General features: G+C 57.6%; 1 protein-coding gene and 2 long non-coding RNA genes across 4 annotated transcripts in view; 2 read left to right on the top strand and 1 right to left on the bottom strand.

Annotated features, from left to right (window-relative positions):
* The window catches only part of LOC138063507 (maestro heat-like repeat-containing protein family member 7), a 330,369-nt gene that overhangs the window by 281,597 nt on the left and 24,322 nt on the right, over positions 1-24,450 (top strand). The gene's annotated exons all lie outside the window — the stretch shown is intronic.
* On the top strand, positions 9,304-12,258 carry LOC138063490 (uncharacterized). The gene is made up of 4 exons (XR_011137068.1): positions 9,304-9,380; positions 9,666-9,767; positions 10,831-10,908; positions 12,180-12,258. It is a non-coding gene; the product is annotated as an uncharacterized lncRNA (long non-coding RNA).
* The window catches only part of LOC138063481 (uncharacterized), a 180,832-nt gene continuing 168,446 nt past the window's right edge, over positions 12,065-24,450 (bottom strand). Inside the window, exons 2-5 of one of the 2 annotated variants that reach the window (XR_011137056.1) lie at positions 15,750-15,813; positions 14,232-14,389; positions 13,857-13,920; positions 12,065-13,581 (exon numbers count right to left, since the gene is read on the bottom strand). This is a non-coding gene — a long non-coding RNA (uncharacterized lncRNA). Of the gene's footprint in view, positions 13,582-13,856; positions 13,921-14,231; positions 14,390-15,749; positions 16,028-24,450 lie in introns of those variants that run through there. The other variant, XR_011137055.1, reaches the window with a different exon arrangement.

The raw sequence follows: 24,450 nt of genomic DNA, 5'->3' as shown, positions 1-24,450 counted from the left end.
GCAGGCCCATTGGGTGCCCCCACAGCACCAGGCTGATGGGGCTCGGAGCTAGTGTCTGTAGTGGTATTTTGAAGCACCTGTGGGGGTTTGGGAGGCACCGTGGGGAAGACACTGCTTGCGGTGGGGGTGCAGGGCAAAAGCTGCCAAGTTGGTGTGGAGGGAAGGGAAGAGAGAGAGGCTGTAGTTGGCGTGGGAGCGGAGAGGTGGGCTGGCTGTGGTGCGTGCTCACTTGTGGGCCCTTGCAAAGGGAGTGAGGCGAGGTGGGAGGCTGCTGAGCAGAGGGGCGCTGTTGCTGCTTGGCACCACGTTGGCCAGGAGTAGGGCTGGCGTGCTGCGTTGCGCTGCAAAGGCCTCCTTTGCTTTGTCAGGCTGTGGAGAGGGCCAGCAGGGCCGCCTCGGAGACACGGAGAGAGCAGGAGGCGGCGAGCAGCAGCATCGGTGCTCAGGTATGAGCTAAGGAGAGAGCTGAGGCGCGAGAGGTTGTGAGGAAGGGCTTTGTTGGGGCTTTGTTGGGGCTCGGGCTACTGGGCAGAGGCGGTGGTCTGCTGGGGGAGCGCAGTGTGAGGTTGAGCTCCTGCCCCAGGAAATGCTCATCAGAGCAGCCATGGTGTGGGCAGAGAAGGAGCCCATGTTTACTTCTCTCTCGGCTCCACCAAGCAGCCCCATCCTTCCTCCCCTTGCCCGCTGCCTCAGTGCCTCAGCGAGATGCCTGGCAGGCGTGTGGTGCACGCAGGCCTTCCCGAAAGGAGCAGCTGCCTTTGCAGCTGGGCCCTGGACCTGCATCTCCCCCATGCCACTCTGGGGAAAGGGGGCACAAAGGCTGTGCGCCAGCATGGTCTTCAGCCCCGCGTGCTGCCAGGCAGCTGCCCTGTGATGCAGGGAGCCCTTCCAGGCAAGGCATCTGTTGTGCTCGTAAGGCTTTGCAGGGGGGCTACTTGGGAGCAGGCAGGCAGCAGAGGTCTTGACGCGAGGGCCAAGCAGGGCCGTGGGTGGGAACCCTTTGTGGTGGCACTCAGGGCAAAGGAGTCGGGGCTCTTGGGCTCTTGGCTTGTGACTCTTGCCTGAAGGATTTGGGTGCCTTGAGGTGGGCTAGGCATGTTGTGCGTGGGAGCTGCCTGCCAAAGGGGCAAAGGAGGCTCCTTCTGAGTGCCTGTGCCACCAATTTCTTCTCTTGTAGAGCCTGGAAACTGTCCCACCACTGCTCCCAGTCTCCGCACCCAGCAGCAAGGACGTAAGTGCCACTCCTAAGCCCCATATGCTCAGCCGGGTGCTGCTGTCTGTGCACTCGGAGCTTGTCCAGGGTGTGCCCACGGCTTGCTCGGTGCAGGTTTTCTAGGCCCACAGAAAAAAGAGGCCTGTTGAAAAGAGGGTGAAAAGTGCAGGCTGTGCAGCTGGTGTGCGTGTTAGAGGGAGGGTAGGAGGCAAGAGTAGAGGCGGTGGTGGGCGAGTGCTGCATGGGCGTGGGGAAGGGCTGTGTTTGGGGGTGATGTGGCGAGGCCGTTGGTGCTGCGGGGTGTGAGGCGTTTGGAGGGTGAGGCTGGGCGGGTGGAGGTGGGAGCAGGGCCGTGTTGTGGTGGGTGGCGGCAAGTGGGCGAGGAGGAGTTGGTGGTGGGCAGGTGGGAGTGTTGGAGCGGGTAGGGGAAGAGGAGGTTTGCTGAGAATTGTTGGGAAAGGGTGTGTGTGTGGGGAGAGGTGGTCATGGTGGTGAGCGTAGGAGGGCGGCTGTGTTGGGTGGCCGTGGTGGGAGCCCGTTGGCCCGAGCAGCATGAGGTGTAGGCAGGTAGGGAGGGGCCCCGCATGCAGCCTGATCAGCAAGTGCGCGTGGCGAAGGTGCGTCCGCTGTGCGGGGCTTGTGCCGAGGCCACAGTGGTGCTGGGGATGTAGCAGCAGCTTGCCGTCCCTGCGTGGGTGATGCTCGGTGACAATGTGGCCTTGGTGTCTTTGCAGGTGGCCGCCAGAGCAGCTGTGAGCACGGCCAGAGAGAAACCGCGGCGGTTCCTGAGGGCGCAGCGGCGGGGAAAGCCTCCTGGCGCGGAGCCACCAGAGCTGGTGAGGGCTGGGGCCAGGGCAGGGCAGTGTGGTGGCAGCTGTGTGCCAGTGCTGTGTCAGGAAATGGCCCGGGGGCCCCTTTGGTGGTGGCTCTGAAGGAGGGGCACCCAAGGCAGGCCCAGTGGGTGCCCCACAGCACCGGCAGCGTGCTGGGGCTCGGAGCTAGCATCTGAGCGGCCACGGAGAAGGCCGTGTGAGGGTGGGTGTTGGAGGCACAAAAGGCTCTGCGGTGGCCACAGCACGTTGGCGGCTGTGCGCCAGCAGTGGGCCGGGCCGGGCCAGGCAAGGATGGGGCAGTGGCTCTTGGAGTTTGCCAGCAAGGCTGGTGTGCAGTGCTGGCGGTGGGGGTGCGGGAGGTCTTTGAGGAAGGAGCTTCTGAGGATGTGCAGGGCAAATGTGGTCTGAGGCTGGTGAAGGCGTTGCTAGTGGAGTTGTGGAGGGAAGAGGCTGGGAGGTGAGAGCGGGGCTGCCTTGAGCGCAGCACCGCCGATGGCCCCTTTGTGCCTGGAAGTGCTTGATGGCCAGGAGGGGTGTTGCCTGGAGGAGTAGGGGCGGGGGGCTGCTAAGGGCACTGGGGCGGGTTGTTGTGCGGTGGGCAAGCAGGCGGTGCTGGAAGTGGTGGTGGGTGGCAGGCAGCAGGAGGAGGGAGCGGCAGTGTCGGTGGGGGCATGGGTGCCATGGTGGGAGGAGGGAGGAGGGAGCGAGGCTGGTGTGTGGGTGTGTGGGGAGAGGAGGGCGAGTGGGTTGCGGGGAGGTGGGCCCGATGGGTGGGCCAGGGGTGGCACTGGCGGTGGCAGCGCCAGGTGCCTGGCACCTGCCAGGGAGCTCGGCACCGTGGGGAAGACCCTGCTTGTGGTGGGAAGGTGCAGGGCAAAAGCTGCCAAGTTGGTGTGTAGGGAAGGGAAGAGAGAGAGGCTGTAGTTGGCGTGGGAGCAGAGAGGTGGGCTGGCTGTGGTGCGGGCTCACTTGTGGGCCCTTGGAAAGGGAGCGAGGTGAGGTGGGAGGCTGCTGAGCAGAGGGGCGCTGTTGCTGCTTGGCACCACGTGGGCCAGGAGTAGGGCTGGCGTGCTGCGTTGCGCTGCAAAGGCCTCCTTTGCTTTGTCAGGCTGTGGAGAGGGCCAGCACAGCTGCCTCGGACCCCGCAAAAGAGCAGGAGGCGGCGAGCAGCAGCGGCGGCATCGGTGCTCAGGTATCAGCTAAGGAGCAAGCTGAGAAGCGAGAGGTTGTGAGGAAGGGCTTTGTCGGGGCTCGGGGCAGAGGTGGTGGTCTGCTGCGGGAGGGTGGTGTGAAGTTGAGCTACTGTCCCCGAAAATGCTCCTGAGCAGAGCAGCCCTGGCATGGGCAGAGAAGGAGCCCATGTTTGCTTCTCTCCCGGCTCCACCAAACAGACCCATGATTCCCCCGCTTGGCCACTGGCTCCCCGGGACGGCAGCTTGGCTGCAGGCTTGGGGCAGGCGTGTGGTGCATGCAGGCCTTCCTGAAAGGAGCAGTTGTCTTTGCAGCTGGCAATGCAGCTGGGGCCCCCATTACACTCTGGGGAAAGGTGGCGCAAAGGCAGTGCGCCAGCATGGTCTTCAGCCCCGCGTGCTGCCAGGCAGCTGCCCTGTGATGCAGGGAGCCCCTCAGGCAAGGCGTCTGTTGTGCTCACAAGGCTTTGCAGGGGGGCTACTTGGGAGCAGGCAGGCGGCAGAGGCCCGAGGCGAGGGCCTAGCAGGGCGGTGGGTGGGAGCCCTTTGTGGTGGGAGTCAGGGCAAAGGGGTCGGGGCTCTTGGGCTCTTGGCTTGTGACTCTTGCCTTAAGGATTTGGGTGCCTGGAGGTGGGCTAGGCATGTTGTGCGCGGGAGCTGCCTGGCAATGTGCCCCCAAAGGGCCAAAGGAGGCTCCTTCTGAGTGCCTGTGCCACCAATTTCTTCTCTTGTAGAGCCTGGAGAGCATCCCAATGGCGGTCCCGGTCTCCGCACCCAGCAGAAAGGATGTAAGTGCCGCTCCTAGCCCCCCACATGCTCAGGCATGTGCTGCTCTGTGTGCATGTGTAGCTTGTCCAGGTTGTGGCCATGGGTTCCTTGGAGCAGGGTTTGTAGCCGCACAGAAAAAAGAGGCCTGATGAAAAGAGGGTGAAAAGTGCAGGCTGTGCAGCTGGTGTGGCTGTGAGAGGGCGGGCAAGAGGCAATGGTAGAGGTGGCGGTGGGCGAGTGCTGCATGGGCGTGGGGAAGGGCTGTGTTTGGGGGTGATGTGGCCAGGCGCCTGGTGCTGTGGGGTGTGAGGCGTTTGGAGGGTGAGGCTGGGCGGGTGGAGGTGGGAGCAGGGCCGTGTTGTGGTGGGTGGCGGCAAGTGGGCGAGGAGGAGTTGGTGGTGGGCGGGTGGGAGTGTTGGAGCGGGTAGGGGAAGAGGAGGTTTGCTGAGAGTTGTTGGGAAAGGGTGTGTGTGTGGGGAGAGGTGGTCATGGTGGTGAGCGTAGGAGGGCGGCTGTGTTGGGTGGCCGTGGTGGAACCCCGTTGGCCCGAGCCGCATGAGGCGTAGGCAGGTAGGGAGGGGCCCCGCATGCAGCCTGATCAGCAAGTGCGCGTGGCGAACGTCGGTGCGCTGTGCGGGGCTTGTCGTGTGGCAGCAGTGGTGCTGGGGATGCAGCAGCACCTTCCGCTCCCTCCGTGGGTGATGCTTGGTGACAATGTGGCCTTGGTGGCTTTGCAGGTGGTCGCCAGAGCAGCTGCGAGCACGGCCAGGGAGAAACCGCGGCGGTTCCTGAGGGCGCAGCGGCAGGCAAGGTCTCCTGGCGTGGAGCCACCAGAGCTGGTGAGGGCTTGGGCCAGGGCAGGGCAGTGTGGTGGCAGCTGTGTGCCAGTGCTGTGTCAGGAAATGGCCCCGGGGCCCCTTTGGTGGTGGCTCTGAAGGAGGGGTGGCCAAGGCAGGCCCATTGGGTGCCCCCACAGCACCAGGCTGATGGGGCTCGGAGCTAGTGTCTGTAGTGGTATTTTGAAGCACCTGTGGGGGTTTGGGAGGCACCGTGGGGAAGACACTGCTTGCGGTGGGGGTGCAGGGCAAAAGCTGCCAAGTTGGTGTGGAGGGAAGGGAAGAGAGAGAGGCTGTAGTTGGCGTGGGAGCGGAGAGGTGGGCTGGCTGTGGTGCGTGCTCACTTGTGGGCCCTTGCAAAGGGAGTGAGGCGAGGTGGGAGGCTGCTGAGCAGAGGGGCGCTGTTGCTGCTTGGCACCACGTTGGCCAGGAGTAGGGCTGGCGTGCTGCGTTGCGCTGCAAAGGCCTCCTTTGCTTTGTCAGGCTGTGGAGAGGGCCAGCAGGGCCGCCTCGGAGACACGGAGAGAGCAGGAGGCGGCGAGCAGCAGCATCGGTGCTCAGGTATGAGCTAAGGAGAGAGCTGAGGCGCGAGAGGTTGTGAGGAAGGGCTTTGTTGGGGCTTTGTTGGGGCTCGGGCTACTGGGCAGAGGCGGTGGTCTGCTGGGGGAGCGCAGTGTGAGGTTGAGCTCCTGCCCCAGGAAATGCTCATCAGAGCAGCCATGGTGTGGGCAGAGAAGGAGCCCATGTTTACTTCTCTCTCGGCTCCACCAAGCAGCCCCATCCTTCCTCCCCTTGCCCGCTGCCTCAGTGCCTCAGCGAGATGCCTGGCAGGCGTGTGGTGCACGCAGGCCTTCCCGAAAGGAGCAGCTGCCTTTGCAGCTGGGCCCTGGACCTGCATCTCCCCCATGCCACTCTGGGGAAAGGGGGCACAAAGGCTGTGCGCCAGCATGGTCTTCAGCCCCGCGTGCTGCCAGGCAGCTGCCCTGTGATGCAGGGAGCCCTTCCAGGCAAGGCATCTGTTGTGCTCGTAAGGCTTTGCAGGGGGGCTACTTGGGAGCAGGCAGGCAGCAGAGGTCTTGACGCGAGGGCCAAGCAGGGCCGTGGGTGGGAACCCTTTGTGGTGGCACTCAGGGCAAAGGAGTCGGGGCTCTTGGGCTCTTGGCTTGTGACTCTTGCCTGAAGGATTTGGGTGCCTTGAGGTGGGCTAGGCATGTTGTGCGTGGGAGCTGCCTGCCAAAGGGGCAAAGGAGGCTCCTTCTGAGTGCCTGTGCCACCAATTTCTTCTCTTGTAGAGCCTGGAAACTGTCCCACCACTGCTCCCAGTCTCCGCACCCAGCAGCAAGGACGTAAGTGCCACTCCTAAGCCCCATATGCTCAGCCGGGTGCTGCTGTCTGTGCACTCGGAGCTTGTCCAGGGTGTGCCCACGGCTTGCTCGGTGCAGGTTTTCTAGGCCCACAGAAAAAAGAGGCCTGTTGAAAAGAGGGTGAAAAGTGCAGGCTGTGCAGCTGGTGTGCGTGTTAGAGGGAGGGTAGGAGGCAAGAGTAGAGGCGGTGGTGGGCGAGTGCTGCATGGGCGTGGGGAAGGGCTGTGTTTGGGGGTGAAGTGGCGAGGCCGTTGGTGCTGCGGGGTGTGAGGCGTTTGGAGGGTGAGGCTGGGCGGGTGGAGGTGGGAGCAGGGCCGTGTTGTGGTGGGTGGCGGCAAGTGGGCGAGGAGGAGTTGGTGGTGGGCAGGTGGGAGTGTTGGAGCGGGTAGGGGAAGAGGAGGTTTGCTGAGAATTGTTGGGAAAGGGTGTGTGTGTGGGGAGAGGTGGTCATGGTGGTGAGCGTAGGAGGGCGGCTGTGTTGGGTGGCCGTGGTGGGAGCCCGTTGGCCCGAGCAGCATGAGGTGTAGGCAGGTAGGGAGGGGCCCCGCATGCAGCCTGATCAGCAAGTGCGCGTGGCGAAGGTGCGTCCACTGTGCGGGGCTTGTGCCGAGGCCACAGTGGTGCTGGGGATGTAGCAGCAGCTTGCTGTCCCTGCGTGGGTGATGCTCGGTGACAATGTGGCCTTGGTGTCTTTGCAGGTGGCCGCCAGAGCAGCTGTGAGCACGGCCAGAGAGAAACCGCGGCGGTTCCTGAGGGCGCAGCGGCGGGGAAAGCCTCCTGGCGCGGAGCCACCAGAGCTGGTGAGGGCTGGGGCCAGGGCAGGGCAGTGTGGTGGCAGCTGTGTGCCAGTGCTGTGTCAGGAAATGGCCCGGGGGCCCCTTTGGTGGTGGCTCTGAAGGAGGGGCACCCAAGGCAGGCCCAGTGGGTGCCCCACAGCACCGGCAGCGTGATGGGGCTCGGAGCTAGCATCTGAGCGGCCACGGAGAAGGCCGTGTGAGGGTGGGTGTTGGAGGCACAAAAGGCTCTGCGGTGGCCACAGCACGTTGGCGGCTGTGCGCCAGCAGTGGGCCGGGCCGGGCCAGGCAAGGATGGGGCAGTGGCTCTTGGAGTTTGCCAGCAAGGCTGGTGTGCAGTGCTGGCGGTGGGGGTGCGGGAGGTCTTTGAGGAAGGAGCTTCTGAGGATGTGCAGGGCAAATGTGGTCTGAGGCTGGTGAAGTCGTTGCTAGTGGAGTTGTGGAGGGAAGAGGCTGGGAGGTGAGAGCGGGGCTGCCTTGAGCGCAGCACCGCCGATGGCCCCTTTGTGCCTGGAAGTGCTTGATGGCCAGGAGGGGTGTTGCCTGGAGGAGTAGGGGCGGGGGGCTGCTAAGGGCACTGGGGCGGGTTGTTGTGCGGTGGGCAAGCAGGCGGTGCTGGAAGTGGTGGTGGGTGGCAGGCAGCAGGAGGAGGGAGCGGCAGTGTCGGTGGGGGCATGGGTGCCATGGTGGGAGGAGGGAGGAGGGAGCGAGGCTGGTGTGTGGGTGTGTGGGGAGAGGAGGGCGAGTGGGTTGCGGGGAGGTGGGCCCGATGGGTGGGCCAGGGGTGGCACTGGCGGTGGCAGCGCCAGGTGCCTGGCACCTGCCAGGGAGCTCGGCACCGTGGGGAAGACCCTGCTTGTGGTGGGAAGGTGCAGGGCAAAAGCTGCCAAGTTGGTGTGGAGGGAAGGGAAGAGAGAGAGGCTGTAGTTGGCGTGGGAGCAGAGAGGTGGGCTGGCTGTGGTGCGTGCTCACTTGTGGGCCCTTGGAAAGGGAGCGAGGTGAGGTGGGAGGCTGCTGAGCAGAGGGGCGCTGTTGCTGCTTGGCACCACGTTGGCCAGGAGTAGGGCTGGCGTGCTGTGTTGCGCTGCAAAGGCCTCCTTTGCTTTGTCAGGCTGTGGAGAGGGCCAGCACAGCTGCCTCGGACCCCGCAAAAGAGCAGGAGGCGGCGAGCAGCAGCAGCAGCATCGGTGCTCAGGTATGAGCTAAGGGGGGAGCTGAGGCGCGAGAGGTTGTGAGGAAGGGCTTTGTTGGGGCTCTGTTGGTGGGCAGAGGTGGTGGTCTGCTGGGGGAGGGCGGTGTGAAGTTGAGCTGCTGCCCCCGAAAATGCTCCTGAGCCCAGCAGCCCTGGCGTGGGCAGAGAAGGAGCCCATGTTTGCTTCTCTCCCGGCTCCACCAAGCAGACCCATGATTCCCTCGCTTGCCCACTGGCTCCCTGAGACGGCAGCTTGGCCGCAGGCTTGGGGCAGGCACGTGGTGCATGCAGGCCTTCCTGAAAGGAGCAGCTGCCTTTGCAGCTGGGGCCTTGACGTGCAGCTGGGGCCCGCATTAGGCACTCTGGGGAAAGGTGGCGCAAAGGCAGTGCGCCAGCATGGTCTTCAGCCCCGCGTGCTGCCCGCCAGCTGCCCTGTGATGCAGGGAGCCCTGCCAGCCAAGGCGTCTGTTGTGCTCGTAAGGCTTTGCAGGGGGGCTACTTGGGAGCAGGCAGGCGGCAGAGGCCCGAGGCGAGGGCCAAGCAGGGCCGTGGGTGGGAACCCTTTGTGGTGGGAGTCAGGGCAAAGGGGTCGGGGCTCTTGGGCTCTTGGCTTGTGACTCTTGCCTTAAGGATTTGGGTGCCTTGAGGTGGGCTAGGCATGTTGTGCGTGGGAGCTGCCTGCCAAAGGGCCAAAGAAGGCTCCTTCTGAGTGCCTGTGCCACCAATTTCTTCTGTTGTAGAGCCTGGAAAGCCTCCCACTTCCAGTCCCGGTCTCCGTACCCAGCAGCAAGGACGTAAGTGCCGCTCCTAACCCCCACATGCTCAGGTGTGTGCTGCTCTGTGTGCACGCGTAGCTTGTCCAGGTTGTGGCCATGGGTTCCTCCGTGCATGTTTTCCAGGCACACAGGGAAAACGGGCAGGCCTCTGGAAAAGGCATGCAGCCTGAGCAGCAAGCGCCCGTCCCGAAGGTGTGGCACTTCCTGTGTGGGGCTGGTCGTGTGCCCACAGTGGTGCTGAGGATGCAGCAGCCCCTTGCCCTCGCTCTGCTGGTGATGCTCGGTGACAATGTGCCCTTGGTGGCTTTGCAGGTGGCGCAGAAGCAAGCTGCGAGCATGGCCAGGGAGAAAGCACGGAGGGTCCTGAAAAAGCAGCGCCCGGGAAGGCCTTCTGCCCAGGAGAGAGCAGAGCTGGTGAGGGCTTGGGCCAGGGTGGCAGAGTGTGGTAGCAGCTGCATGCCACTGCTGTGGCAGGAAGTGGGAGCAGGGCCCCTTTGCTGTGGATCGGAAGGAGAGGTGGCCAAGCTGGGTGCAGAGGGTGCCAGCACATTGACAGCGTGCTGGGGCTCGGAGCCAGTGTGTGCAGGGACATGTAGAAGTCTGTGTGGGGGTGCTGGAGGCCCATAAGGCTGTGCGGTGGCCACAGCACCTTGACAGCTGGTGATTCTCCCTGATAATTTGGCCTTCCTCTCTTTGCAGGCAGTGCACAGACAACCTGCCAGTACAGCCATGAGGACGCCATGGAGGCTTCCTAGGCAGAAGCAGCGTAGATGGCCGTTTGCAGAGGAGGATACAGAGCCGGTGAGGCCTTCAGGCAGGGCAGCACAGCATGCTGGCAGCTCTGCCCCACTCCTGGTCCAGGAAATGGCACCAGGGCCTCTTTCCTAGTGGAGCTGAACAAGGGGCGCCCAACCAAGGCACAGCGGGTCCCACAATGCTTCCAGCCTGATGGGACTCAGAGCTAGTGCTTGCACCGACATCTAGGAGCCTGTGTCAGGGTGTTGGAGGCACAGAAGGCTCTGCGGGACTCACAGCACCTTAACAGTAGCCCAGTCAGTGAGATGTGATGGGCAGGGATGGCAAAGTGCCTGTTCACAGAATCACAGAATCACAGAATCGTTTAGGTTGGAAGGGACCTCTGGAGATCATCTAGTCCAACCTCCCTGCTCAAGCAGGGTCACCTAGAGCATATTGCCCAGGATCACATCCTGACGGCTTTTGAATATCTCCAGGGAAGGAGACTCCACCACCTCTCTGGGCAACCTGTTCCAATGCTCTGTCACCCTCACAGTCAAGAAGTTTTTTCTCAGGTTCAGATGGAACTTCCTGTGGTTCAGTTTCTGCCCATTGCCTCTTGTCCTGTTGCTGGGCACCACGGAGAAGAGGCTGGCCTCATCCTCTTGACACTCCCCCTTCAGATACTTGTACACGTTGATGAGATCCCCTCTCAAAATCTGTTCGCATTGCATCTGTTCGCATGTGCATCTGTTCGCATTTCCCAGGAAAGATGCTGTGCACTGCTCCTGGTCAGGGTCAGGGAGGTCTTTCCAGAAGGAGCCTCTGAGCATCCATAGGCCAAATCTGGGCTTAGGCCTTTTTAGACCTTGCTAACCAAGAAACAGGACAAGGCTGAGCATGGCTCAGTATGCGGCATGTTCCGCTGGATGCCTGCAGTTCTGGAAGCGACAGACTGGGAGCTGAGAAAGAGGTTCCCTTCAACCCAACACGATTGCGATTGTTGATGCGATTGATCCCCAGAGTCTTGCATGGAGGAGTAGGCCGGGCAGGGGGGATCCTCACCCCTTCTCTAGGACTAGGGCTGGCTTCATCCCTTGCCCTGCAAATAATTCCTTTTCTTTTTCAGGCTCAGAAGAGGGCCAGGAGAGCCCTGTCGGACGCCCACACAGAGCAGGACACAGCAAGCAGTGGCATCGGTGCTCAGGTACCAGCTAAGCACACAGCTGAGACCACAGATGTTGGCGGGGGCTGTGCTCGTGGGCATAGGTGGTGGGCTCCAGGGGGAGCACAGTGTGAGGTTGAGCTCCTGCCCCCGAAAATGCTCATCGGAGCAGCCATGGCGTGGGCAGAGGAGGAGACCATCTTTGCTTCTCTCCCGGCCCCACCAAGCAGACCCATCCTTCCTCCACTTCCCCACCGCCTCACTGAGACGCCCCCTTCACCTCAGGCTTGGGGCAGGTGTGTGGTGCATGCAGCCCTTCCCGAAAGGAGCGCCTGCCTTTTCAGCTGGGGCCCATGACACTCTGGGAAAAGGCTGGGCCACAAAGGCTGTGCGCCAGCGTGGTCTTCAGCCCCGTGTGCCAGCCAGCTCACATCTGAGGTGGGGAACCCCACAACCAAGGCATCTGTTGTCCTTGTAGGCTTTTGCAGCCTCCCTCCTTTGGGCTCCCTTTGGGGCAATGGGCTACTGCCCAGAAGAAAAAAGGAGAAAACTGAGAGGTCACTACCTGACCAAGGAAGCCAAGAAGGTGAGAGCCTGCATATTGCAGCCATCAAGTGTACACAGGGCTGTGAGAGCTTCCCAGACACTCCTGTCCCTTTCCCAAGCCCTGTTAATCCCCTACACTGCTCACAGGACAGGGATGGACCAGGGTTGGCAGTTACCGGCGACACAGGTCCCCTGGTAAGCAAGCACTGTGAGGGCAGGGACTAGCCCCTATGCAGCCTGCAGTGAGACAGGCCCAGCACTGGCACACTCCAGGTTGCTCCTTCTCCCAAGGGCCGTGTCACATAGAAGCCTGGCTGTGCTCCCCCAGCCCCTGGCACCAAGGCTGTGCTGCTGCCTGCGTGGTGGCAGTGGGCCTCAGAGGGACATGGGGGGATTGCGCTAGGCTCCTTCCCCAGTGCTGAGCCCAGCACTTGTGACGCACCTGGCACTGATTTGTTTCTGCTGTAATTGTGAATATAATTCATGTACCTGCTTCCCAGCTAGCCTAAACACAGTATTTGGGGATGGGATTACCAATGGCAACCTGAGCATCTTGATTAGAAGAGGCAGGGCTGTGTAAAAGACAGAAAACCCTTTGCTAGGGTTTGTCAGGGTGCTGGGTTTTGGTAAGAGATACACAGTCACCAGGCTGCTGCAGAAAATTTTTACTACAGTGAGGTGGAAGGAGATGGCTGAGAAAGTCTTTCTGTGGCAGAAGGGGTTCCCAATCTCATGAATAGGATACTAACACATCCTATCCCTGGCAGGATTGAAAGGACAGGAATGCTGCTCCGCAGTCACCAGCACAAAAACGTGGATATTCCCAAGGAGAATCATCATGCAGACAACTAGAACCAGCAGGAAGAGGAAGGCCTGAAATTCTGGGACATCAGTGCACCCTAGAAGGCTACATTTCATAACAGACGTCCCACTGTCCCACGCATATTACATGGGATAGCACTAGATCGCCACTGGAAAAGGACATTCATGAAGTTCATTTGAAATACGTTAGTGTAACTTTGTTAGGCTTAAACATGAGAAACAAATGAAACCAGATTACATCACGTGCTCATTAAAAACTTTGTACTTAACAACACTCTTAAGTTCTCCTACTAGCCACCCTGCAGATTAGAGGCAATGACAAGCTCACTGTGGTTCCCACAATCTTACAAGCTCCCAGGGGAAAGTCACACAGTGTGAAGTGAAATCACAGGAATAAAGTGTCTTGGAGGTTTAACGGGGCTTGCTGAGGGCTGTTAGAGATGGAGCTGGTGCCGGAAATCCATGTCCCTCCCCAGGCACTGATTAGACCAAAGCATCACAGGCACTGCTTGCAGGAAGACAAAGGAAAGGGACAAACGGCTCTGCCCTCAAGTAGCACTTTTGATGTGCGGCGGCTCTTCCATTAATGACACACACAGACACACAGAGTTTCAATGGTCTGCTTCAGTGCAGTCGACACATCCCTGCTGCCCCAGCCCTGTGTAACTCTCCCCACATTATCCTCCATCCTCAAGCACTGCCTCGCAGTGCTGACATACAATCTCTGCAACCTCAACTTTCCTGATATTCCTCAGGCCTAGCCTGCAGCACCCCTGAAACCTGACCCCATTTGTTGGGGCCCAACGTCTTCACCAGAAACCCCATGCGAGAGCAAAAAACTGATCCCCAGCCCCCAAGTCCCACTGTTGCCTCTTCAGCATAAATCACAAGCCACACTACACAACTCCTGCTCCTCTTATCCCTGAACTTCCACTCACCACTGCTGCAACAGCTAGATAACAGGTTGGACATCCTAGGAAATGTAAAATGGCACTCGATAGCTGCTGAAGCAATGGAAGGCTGGTCTCTGGAATTACTCCCCACTCCTCTGCACTGAGTACATTTCCAGGAGAGATTACTACCCAGCTCACGGGGAGGTACCTCCGCACCAGCACCCACAGTTAGGTGTCCAGCTCTCTGCACTGAATCTCCTCCTAGGCATCTTCCTCAGGATGAATTGCATCCCACTGCAAAACCAACTTATTCTCTTCAGGGATGGCAAGGGCACTCCAACCTGTGGCTCTCTGCACTTAAAACACCTCAGTTTAGCCAAGGCAGAGCCTCTTCCTGGGGTCTTCATTTTTCCAAGGACACAGAACACCTTTTCTGCCCAAACCCTCCACCTCCCTGCCAAAAAAAAAAAAAAAAGAAGAAAAAAAGAAAAAAAGAAACAAGATTTGAGAGCTGGAGAAAATGCTTTGCTGTGAGGGCTTCAGATTCTGCCACAGACACATGAACTTCCTCCCACAGAGCCACCTCCCCAGCTAGCAGGCAAGGGCAGGGACACGGTGGAGTAAGGAAATGTAGCTTGTGAGCTGTATGGTAGGAGCTGAGAGAAGGGGTCAGATACCCGTGTCCTGTTTAATAGACTCAGTCACAAAACCATCAAGGAGACATTTTACCCTGAAGAACTTCAAAACATGAGCCCTGAAGACAGCAGAATCTACAAAATTGAGAAGATCATTCCTGTAAAGGAAGAAAGAAACAGCTGCTGGTAAAGTGGCACGGCTGGTCCAGCAATTTATCAGTTGCCCAGAAGCCTCCCAAGTCTGCACGTCTAGTTTTTGGGCTTGGAGCTGGGGGAAATAAAAGGAGAGAGGACAGTGTTTGAGGACATCATACTGCCCAGCAATGACAGCCCCAGGATTTGCCCCCAAACACAACTCAGACTTTGTCGTAGAGCAGGTGAGGCCCCCGGAGCACTCAGGCGAGTGAGACCTGGGGCTGGCAGAAGTACAATACCTGCACAGATGGGAAAAACATCAAAGGGAAGCTACCTTTGAAACTGTGCTGCTGGGTATGACATGGCACTATCCTTCGCAGAGAGGCTGTTCACCACTCCTCTCCAGCTTGATGGAAAGTAGGAACAATCTTCTTAGCTCCCACAGCAAAGCTCCAACCATTGACTTCCCAGCCATAGTCCTGGTCTACAATGCTACGATTAAGAAAACAAAGCTTAAAACAGACAACAATCTTCAAAGCTTTTGTACAGCCAGGGGCCTAGTGCAGGGGAATTAGCTGCCTGATTCAGAGATTAGGTCTCAGCTCAGACCTCAGCTTAGATTAAGCTCACACCTAAGCTTTAGACGCTCTTGACAACTGCAATTAGGTGGAACATATTCACCTTTGTTAGCTCTCAATTCCTATTTCCTTCTTTCTGGGGGCATCAGGACCTTCATATCCCACACCCACCTACTTGATACTTCCAGTCTTTTCGAAGGCAGCCACTTCTGGCTTTTTCCCCGAATGCCACCACAACTGACGCGTGAGAGAACACTGAGTTACCTGCCAAGGCTTACACTGTGCAGCAGGCAGGAGGCAGAGGCAGGACCTGCCAGACACTTTTGGAGTTGCAGTATTGTTCCTCAAGTGTCCCGTATGAGCAGAGAGCAGTGTGAATCTCCAATAAGCGCATGGAACTACAAGGAGATCACACTCCCTATGATGCACTGAGGAGGAGTACTAAACTGTCTCTCCTGTGTGGGCAACGCGCAGTATGTTAACCACACTTGGAACCAGAACAAGATGATGCCCAGGATGAGACCGCAGCTGCTGCATTTCTGAGCAAGAACGGAACAATTTGGCCCAAGCTTTTGGCTTTGCAAAACTGAGTTCTTATCTATTTCTTTGCTCTATCCAAGCACTGCGTGAAGGGAAACTGGACAGAACTTGTCCTGAGTGAAAGCATGTTGAGCCCCACTTCTAGAGCTGGAATGGCAGCTCTGCTGGGGAATGACAAACAGAAGTGATAACTGCAAAGAGCTAAAGAACGGAGGGGGTGCTATCAGTCTCCGACAATTGTATACACCTTGCAGAAAGGTGCAGAGTCTAAGCTGTTCTTCTGCACTTCCCCCTGTGGGAAGCCTTCCTTGAGGAAATCTATTGCTTTCTGATTCACTTGTGCAGAGCACCTCGGATAAATCACCCTCTTCCTCATTTTCCCCAGGGGCCAAGGGGACCATGTCTTCATCTGGACGAAAGATGATGGTCCACAAAGGGACCAGATTCTTCTTTAGACTGTTTTCTGCTGCCCAGATGAAGTGGGATAAGTCATGCCTCCTAAATACTGCTTTTTCTTCATATATTCACAATGGCGTAGAAACAAAATACATGACAGCACGAGACCTCTGGGAAAGTGCCATTTGTTGAAGAATGCTCCCCCTTCCCCTGGGAATAACACCTGGCATGAGAACATTCTTCACTCAACAGCATACAAGGAAGAGTGCAGGTATTTCTGGTTGAAAACAGTCAATCAGCTTTCCCTAAAAAGGAAATAAGAAACAACACAAGCTTACCCCTGCACTGGCTTGCTTCACTGGCTGGATCTGGTCACGAGCATTTTCTGCTGCTCTGTAATGCCTGAGAGAAGTAGAGAAAGACAGAAATGGGCGGTTTCCATGTTGTCACATTCAATTGTGAAGAAGCCACCTGCCGGTTAAGAAAGGCTTTTCGAAGAGCTGAATCTGGCTACCACCTCTGCTGCACACATGAACAAGGGAAAACATCCCGTCAGCTTGCAGCACCACTCTTCTGGAGCAGCAAGACTGGGAGAGCAGGGAGAGCTGGCGTCCTTTCCCACTTTCTTCCACCTAAACCTGGCAGAAGCCCTTTCCTTTCTCTACATCAGTTTCACTAGCTGGAAGATGGGGAAGCCACCAGCTCCTCCTCCTTGGGCATCCATTGGGGAGGAATACTGAGAGTTAGGTGCTATCCTGCAAGGGAAAACATGAACATTTGCAACCATATCTGCATCCACGCAGAGCTAGCCCACTCAAACTAAACACCAGCACACTGAGCTGGCACCTTCAAGATGTTCACTTGCAGTTTAGAGGCTAGTCAGGAGACTGTCCCCATTTGGGAAGGAGTCCCCATTAAAGCAACACAGGCTCTGATGATCAAGAAAACACACAGACATTGAAGGTCTCCTCATATACATCCCTTTTCCTCCAAAAACTCATATCTTCATTGTCACCAAAGATCCACCTTTTCAAGGGGCAGACCTACAACCGACCCCCACGGTATCCCACGCTCATTGTGCTTTAAAGCCATTCAATCCAGGATGGTAATAGAGACTCTGTACCCGATCAGATCCTTTCTCTGAGACCACTCTGGGCCCCAAGTTTCACCTCCCTTGATACCTGCCCTGACAGATGGGAAAGTGATAAGAGAAAAACCACCAGTCGACTTTCAGGGACAATTAAATGCATGGGTCTGGCAGGCTGACCATATTCCTAATACTGACTGGCTGGGTACGAAGTCTGAACTCGGGCAAACAGGCCCTTCAAACAGCATGTGAAAGTTTCTCAGAAACGAAGCAAGCAACTGGCTAGAGTTTCAAGTCCAAGATTCCACACTTGCCCTCATTAGTCGTTTTCTTATGACATGTGCTGGTCGCAGGTCACAAGCAGAGCTTGTCGTTTTGCAACACAAAACAAGCTTTCCCCAAATTCCTGGACCTCCTCTAAAATAATTACAAAACTCCTATGTTTGCATAAGAATGTGACAGGAATATTAAAAAAAGGACTTGTGACCTCTTATTTAAAGAAAAAAATGGAAAAAAACCTCATTGGGACAACAGTAAGTTTATACACATGACATTTGAACAAACGGATGGATAGAGAAGAAAAACACCCGGGAAACCCGGGCCCTGACCCGTGAGTCCCCTGACAACGCTCCCCCCGCCAGGCCGCGCTCCCGGCCTGCTCCTCGGCCCGGCGAGGACAGCGCCCGCTCGGGGCCGCCCCTTCCCTTTCCCCCTCACACCCGCCGGAAGAACGGCAGCTCCCACACAAGGTGTCTCGCTCCACACACACTCCCCTCCGCCGAGGCCCTGCTCTGTCCCCAGCCCTCTGTCCCCGGCCCCGCACACGGCAGCTCCTCAGCCTCCAGCACCGGCAGCTGCAGCACCCCCAGCCCCGCCCCCCACTCCGGAAGTGACGCCTCCAGCCCCAAAGTCCCGCCCACCCCGTGCTCCCCCATTGGCTCCTGGGTGGTGGGGCGGGTCTCCCGGGGTGGTGCTGGCCCGTGGAGCAGGGGGCGGGCAGTGCGCATGCGGGGGAGGTGGGGCGGGGCCTGAGGGGCGGGGCCGGGTCGGAGCATGCGCGCTGGCGTGGAGGCGGGGCGGAGGGGTGGGGGCGGGGCGGGGCGGGCGGTGTCCTGCTGCACCGCAGGACGGTGTGGGAATAAGGAGAATAGCCCTGAAAAGACAAAGTCCTCCTGGTGATGCCGGATGTGTCCGCAGGAAAGCTGCAGCCCCTACGCGAAGGCTGCAGTGAGGACACGCCTGCTGTGGCAGCGGGGGTGGTTCGGGGGAGCACCGCGTCTGTCCCCACAAGCTGCGTCCGGACTCTCCTCCCCTCCGCTCCTGCTCTGCTTTGAGTGTTGGAGCACCGCAGAGGGAAGGGACCAGCCCGTGGTGACCGCTGGCTGCCACCCTCGCAGGAAAGGGGTGTGAGATCACACCCTGACTGTGGCCAGGGGAGCTGAGCTCTGCTAATGGACATGGGACCCATGGTCTCACCCGTCTGTACCCACCCGAGCCTAACTCTGCCCCCGAACACAGGGGGGGATCATTCATAGTTTTAAGGATTTTGTTTGTTTTCTTTTAGATTCCCCTGTCATCCCTGGGGAGGACTCTTGGTGACAGAGATCCTCAGCACTGCAACTGCACTTGGCAGTGACAAGCAGTGAAGAGCTGTGATTCCTGAGGGGCAAAAGGATTCACTGTGTCTTTGGTGCAGAGGGAGGAGAGCTGGCCTGTCCATCCCTCTTCTTCCCAGCTGCCCTGTGCCCCCAAAGTGGAGGACACTTGCACTCATGCTACCCTAAAAGGAAACAACACTGCTGAGAGCAGAGGAATCTAGTCCTAAAGTGTAGATCTCCAAACTCAGTAGCCCTTCTCAGAGCACCTGAGGGGGGTCTCAGCCCTCCTCTTCTAGCCAGGAGCACATCAGGCTCATCCCAGCTGTCCCCCAGCCCCACATCCAGCTGCCCAGCAGCATTTTCTTGGCCTTAGCACCTAGATGGCTTCTCCATGGGGCAGTGAGATGACACCCAGATGCAAGGGGAGAGCTGTGCCCTTCTGGAGGGCAGCTTGCAGCCCAGCCCGACACCCCAGGGAAATAGTCCAATGTCCTAAAGATGGGGAGTCCTGAAGAGAGAGTTGGCTCACTCCCAGCCTCCAAAATGCATTGCCCAGAGCCCCACAGTCTAGAGGGGGACTTGGGCACCTCAAGCCCATGCATGAGCAAGCTGGCATGTCCTTCCTGTAGGACCTGTCCCAGCGGTGCAGGTGCGGAGAGCTTCCTTGTTTTGTACTTCCAGGGGGACTGCTTGTTGTCAAGGGCATTGTTTTCTGCAGATGTCTTCCTTCAATCCAGACCAGTGATGTGGAGGTGACAGGAGAAGGGAGGCAGAAGGTGTGGGTTAGAGTGCGTCGAGTGAGGTGAGACTCTTGGGGAACTGGCTTTGCATCAGCATTTGCCCTTGGACATGTAAAGGGAGTTGTTTCCCTTGGTCATGTTGCCCGTGTCAGTGCTGAGAGGTTATAAGCGCACGCTCCAAGGATGTGAATCCTCTTGCTGTGCTGGGAGGTGCGTAGCGAAGACTGTCCCTTGAGCTTTCATTTCTGTGTCCTCCTGATGTGCAGGTTTGCAGATGAGCAGTGCCTGGGCCAAGCCGAGGAAGAAGCTGCCAGCAAATCTATTGAGCTTGCCCTTAAAGAAAAGGCAAGGGAAGGCAGCGCTGAGGAGCAGAGGGGCCGAGGGGCCTGAGAGGTAAGGTAACAGCTGTCCTCCTTTTCAGAATGTGGACCTGGGAAAGCAGTGGGACAAGATAAGCGCAGGGAGCAACGTGTCCATTTATAAAGGACCTTCTTGGAAGTCTGAGTAGAAGGGATGAGAAGTCTGGGCTCAGACTGCTGGCACCTGTGCATGGACAAGGCTGGCCTGTCCTTCTTGTGGGAATCTGTCATAGAGAGGCAGGTGTGAAGAGCTTCCTTGTTCTGTACTTCCAGGAGGTCTTGCTGGTGAGCATCTCCTCTCCTGAGGGCATCTTTGTCTGCTCCAAACAAGTGAAGTGGAGGTGATGGGAGAGAAGAGAACCAAGGCATGGGCAGGAGTGCATTGAGTGAAGTGAGACTCTTGGAGAACTGGCTTTGGGTCACCCTGTGCTCTTGGAGGTGTGTGAGGGAGCTGTTCCCTTTTGCCATATTGCCTGTAGAGAGGTTGCTGAGAGGTTCTGATCATGTGCCCCAAGGACTCTGGGTCTCCTGGCTGGGTTGGAAGATTATGTCAGTTTTGGGTGAGACTCCTATGGGAGGTTTCCTCTCTGTGTCCTTCTGGTTTCCAAGTTTGCAGATGAGCAGTGCCTGGGCAAGGCCGAAGCAGAACCAGTGGCCAAATCTGTAGAGGTGGCACAGAGAAAGAGGGGAGAAGAAGGCATCTGTGGGGAGCAGAGGGGCAGAAGAGGTTAGGTACGAGTTGAGTGGCGAGAGAGGTTTGGGGGGGTTCAGTGCTGACCTTGTGTGGAGGGGGCTAGAGGCAAGGTGACAGTGTGATGCCAGGTAGAGAAGAAGGTGCCTCTTGGGAGTCTGTTTCCTGTGCTCCTGCCAGTCTGCAGTGGGTCCTTGTGGAAGAAGCCCCAGGGAAAGCCTTGCTTCGAAGAGCTGTTGGTGCTGCTGAAAGGCACTTTGCCCCTGAGCCCCCCCTGCTTGTGCACTGTTGCAGACTGCTGTGTTGTGTTGGGGGTGTGTTTGTGCCCACTCCTCTTAGTGGAGGAAAGAGCTGGGAACATCCAGGTGTGCTCTGGGCCGGAAGGTCTGTCTGGAGCTGTGGGCAGTGGAGGGGCTGACATATGTCCTGGAAGCTGTTGGTTTCTGAGTGATGAGAGAAAACCTCCAAGGCAGATGATGCAAAGGCTCATAAGCAGTGTCAAAGCTTCCTTTTGTTTGGGAAAGTGGGAATTCACCCTGCTCTTTCTGAGTTCCTTGTGACCTGTCCAGAAAGCATATCCTTTGCTTGAGTGTGCCAACAGGGCCAAAAGGTATGGATGAGAAGAGTGTTGGGGTCCACGAGCGTGGCGCCCTTGTGTGGAATTACTGCCCCCAGAGTGACTCTCTCAGGTGACCAAGATGTCGCAGCTGGCCTCCATTTCAAAACGTGGGCCTAAGGAAGCAGCGGGACAGGACAACCCACAGGATCAATATGTCCCTCTAGAAAGGGAAGGTTGGCCAAGATGAGGAGTCTGTGAGGGCCAAGGAGCATGTAGAAAGTGGGACTGCAAGGTTGGAGGAGTCTGTGCTCAGTCTGCAGTAGCTGATGTGTGAGCAGGCCAGCCTGTCCTTTTTGTGGGAACCGTCCCTGTGATGCAGGTATGAAGGGCTTCCTTGTTTTGTACTTCCAGTGGGTCTTGTTGGCAAGTACCTCCTTTCCTGAGGACATGTTCAGCTAAAGCAGATCCATGGCATGGAGGTGACAGGAGAGGAGCGGACCAAGGCCCTGGCTGGAGTGCGTTGAATGAGGTGAGACTCCTGGAGAACTGGCTTTGGGTAAGCCTGTGCTCCAGGACGTACGCGAGGCAGCTGTTTCCCTTGGTGGCATTGCCTGTATTAATGCTGAGAGAATATGCTTGTGCAGCCCTTGGGCTTAAGGCCTGAGGCTGGGTGGGAAGACTGTAGCAGTTTTTGGTGAGCCTGGCATCTGACATTTCCTTGCTGTCTCCTTCTGCTTTCCAAGTTTGCAGCTAAGCAAGAGCTGGGCAAAGCTGTGGAAGAAGGTGTCGCCAAATCTGCAGAGCTTGCCCAGCAAAAGAAGGGAAGGGAAAGCAGTTCTGAGGATCAGAGGGAAGTAAGAGCTAAGGTAACAGCTAGCTCTGCTTTTTGGACTCTGGAGCCAAGGAAGAAGCAGGACAAGAAGTCTCCAGGGAGGAAGGTGGTGCTCTTGAAAGGGAGGGTTGGACAATATGAGGAGACTGAAAGGGCCAGGAGGAGTCTGGGCTCAATCCGTAGTAGCCCATGCAAGAACCAGCCAGCGTGTTCTTCCTGTGGGACTTGTCCTGGAGATGCAGTTGAGAAGAGCTTCCTTGTTCAGTACTTGCAGGAGGTCCTGCTGGCAGGCACCTGCTCTCCCGACCACCTCTCTCTCCAGTGCACACCAATGATGTGGAGGTGACGTGAGGAATGCTGCGGCAATCAGGGTCTGCCGAGCGTGCAGTGAGGTGAGGCTGTTGGAGATCCTGTGTTCCTGTGCTTTTGGCTGTACCCTTCAGTGCTGCAAATGACTCTGTGTTTTTCCACTTGTCTTTCCTGCTTGCCTACCCATGGCCATGAGGGAGAGGTTGTCAAGAAAAGCCCAAGGATGGAAGCAGTGATTTTTTGTGCCTTCCCCACAGCACAAGCTGATTCACCTCCTGTGACACAGCACGAGAGGGGCATCCGGGATAGCCCTCAGTTATACAAAAGCTTTATGGCTCTGGCCAATAACAGTGTGCATATGAGCACATCTTTGCCTGGTGTTGTCAATGATGGGGTCCTTATAGGGTCATTCGAGGGGGTGCCCCAGGCTCTAGCAACCCCACAGTGTGGTGGCACCCAGGGTGTGTTAACTCTTGGGAAGCAGCCCAGAGGAAAACCCCTCTTCTGTGGGCTGCACCATTCAGAGTGCCACGCTTGCCTGTGTGGCGCCTGTCACCCCCCTGCACCTTAGCCAGCCTTTGCCAGCAGTGCCTGCCCTGGAGTTTGAGTCAGGCTGGAGGTAGTTGTAGGGGGGAGTTCCCAGTGGTGGTATTATCTGAGGTACCGTGCCTCTAGCATGAGCAGTAACATTCTTTGGACAAATAAGACATGGTTTGGTAAGTGTAGTTTTTTATCTGAAGGATTTGGATTGACTGCCAAGCATGCTGGTATAAAAAAGGAAGAAACAAAAAAGTCTGTTGTCTCCATTGGCCGAGGGATGGAGCTTTAAATGTAAACTTGGTTGGAAAAAGCAGGCCTTAGAGTTGAACGTCATCATGACTGGCTGTCCCAATCGGGAGATGCCTCCTGGGCTGTGGAGTGGCGTTACCTCTGTTCTCACGTCCATCTAAAATGCCTCCTCTCTGTTAGCCTTGCATTGTAGCTGCAACCTGAGGCAGAAGAGCAGAAGCCAGAGAAAAGTGGTGGCTTTCACCTGGACAAGTTTGAAACAAAAGGAAAGAAGACTCAAGACCCAGTGGCAAAACCTATGGTTTCTCTCTGCCTTCCCCAAGCAAAGAAGGAGAAGAAATCGGCCCAGGGGCTGGAGGTGCCACGACAAGAGTTAAGTGTGTATGAGGTCCCACAAAGGCCTGGGGGAGTTGAGCAGTGAGGACCACTGTGCTGCGGGGTCATGGATCCCGAGCCCCAAGCCCTGGGGTGGATGTAGCACCCTCTGCTTTCCCCTGCCTCAAGAATGCCCTGGGTGCATCCCCTGGGCACTAGGCCCTGACACCCGGTGTCTCTGGGCAGCCCAGGGAGTGCCTGATGCTGGTGTTGCGATGAAGGAGGTGGTGGGCGGCAGCAGGAGTGGGTGTGCAAGGTCTGAGGGAGGGCAGGGGCAGGCAGGGACTCAGGCAAGGTGCGAGAGGGAATTTGTCCCTGCCATTGTAGCGTCCTGTCAAGGCAAGGAAGCCAGGGTCTGCAAAGGGCAGAGCAGTATAAAGCCTGCCTGGAAAAGTGGAAGAGGCTGGAGATGAGCAGACAGTGGAGAATGGGCCAGCAGCCATTGCTCTGGTAAATCTCTCCAAGTTTCAGTGGCATTTTCCCTCTGCGGCACATTCGTTGCTTGCCATGGCAGTATCACCTGGGGAAAGCCTGTCTTTTGCTGAGAGGCTGTAGCAAGCAGTGGCTGCAGATCAGCTAGACTGGAGAAGCCCACCAGGATGAACGCGTTCCCCCAAGTCCGGTTGCCCATGTTGTGCAGGGCATACACGTCTCCTGGCTAAGAGGAGCAGGTGCGTTACATGGTGCAGCACCAGCCCCAGCTCAGCCTGCTGCCTCACTAGGTGGTCAGGCAGCCCCTGCCACGGCATAACCAGGACCACCCTCTCAAGTCTCCCCCTTGCCTTCCTGCACCCCCAGGCACTCCCTGCCTCCATCTTGATGGACATTTCTGGATGCACTGGCTGGATTGGTCTCTCTTTGCCATGCTGGCAGGAGCCAAAGTCACTGGGGAGGTTCACATGCACAGCTCATTAGGTGAATGTCTCCCCTGGTGACACTACTCACACCATCAGCAGCAGGGGCTGGCAGAAATTGCACAGTGCAACTCTGGAAGCATTGAACCAGACGTTCCCAAGAGACAGCGCATCATGCACATCCTGACGCTGTAACTTCACAGCTCTTTACTAGACAGTGGTTGCTCATGCATAGGCTGAAGTCCCGAGTCCTTTGGCTTCGATTGGCCTTGGTTTTGCTGCTGGCATTAGAAATAGATTATGGGCTTACATCCATCTAGTGAGAGTGAATACCATGTGTTCGGCACCCCCGGTCACTGCAGGGACACAGAAATGCCAGCCATCTAGTTAGCTGCAGAGAGACATAAATCTGGACATGATGCTGCAGGAAGCGCCCAGATATGAGCTGTGGACTGGCACTTTTTGCCCAACCAAACAGCACGTGAGACATCTGTCCTCCAGCAGAGCTTCAGTTTTGGAGTGAGTTTTCCAGAAGTCCTGGCATGGTGGGGTGGCTTGAGGTGGGGGCTGAGCTAGTGGAGAGAGCAATTCTCAGTGCTTCAAACCCTACCCACATGCACTCTCAGAGCTCTCTTCTCTGAGCTCAGGTGGGGATCAGCTATGATGCTGAAAGGGAGCTGGGCTGTGTTTTCCTGAAACCCATGTGCCCTGGGTTTCGTCACCTGCACAGCCACAGGCTGTCGTTGCCAGGACAGGGCAGAGTGAAAGAGCCCTGCCTTGGCAAAGAGCATCCCCATCAGGGAGGGAATCGAGGTTGAGAAATTCCTTACCTGCGACAGATCCTTG

This window comes from Struthio camelus, chromosome 32 (genome assembly GCF_040807025.1).
Source record: "Struthio camelus isolate bStrCam1 chromosome 32, bStrCam1.hap1, whole genome shotgun sequence".
Classification (NCBI taxonomy): domain Eukaryota; kingdom Metazoa; phylum Chordata; class Aves; order Struthioniformes; family Struthionidae; genus Struthio; species Struthio camelus.
Note: the sequence above shows the minus strand (reverse complement) of the source record. Positions and strands in the feature narration are given on the sequence as shown.